The following is a 415-nucleotide window of genomic DNA, read 5'->3' on the forward strand; positions in this document are numbered from 1 at the left end:
CCATTTAATTATCATGAAATTCATACGGCGACAAAGTCCGTCCTCTCTTCGAATCCATCAACAACGAAATATGAAATGAAGCCGTCTTTTAAGTTACCATAAAAGCGACTGAATCAGAGAACTATATTTCTGTCTTTCAATTCTAGAAACAATAACAATGAATGCTTATGTTTAATATTCCTTATATATATTTGATAATCCTGATTGTTATTGCTATAAGCCTGATTTCGTCAAACCCTCGTGAACTTTCAACCTTTTTTTTCTCAGCATCCTGTAAAATACACACACAAAAGAAGAATATGATTAAGTTCGGAAAATGCACTCCAATCCATGCAGTCAGTGGTAAAATAACTTCTTTTTTTTCAAAAAGACACAAAAAAATCTCCATATATCGAAGGAGGAATTATGAAAAGGG

At 32.5% G+C, this 415-nt stretch overlaps 1 protein-coding gene across 2 annotated transcripts in view; it reads right to left on the reverse strand.

Moving 5' to 3' along the window:
• Positions 1–415, reverse strand: part of LOC119593777 (TOG array regulator of axonemal microtubules protein 2-like) — an 8567-nt gene that overhangs the window by 5732 nt on the left and 2420 nt on the right. The window lies entirely within an intron of this gene.

The sequence above is a fragment of the Penaeus monodon genome, chromosome 32 (assembly GCF_015228065.2).
Source record: "Penaeus monodon isolate SGIC_2016 chromosome 32, NSTDA_Pmon_1, whole genome shotgun sequence".
NCBI classification, from domain to species: Eukaryota; Metazoa; Arthropoda; class Malacostraca; order Decapoda; family Penaeidae; genus Penaeus; species Penaeus monodon.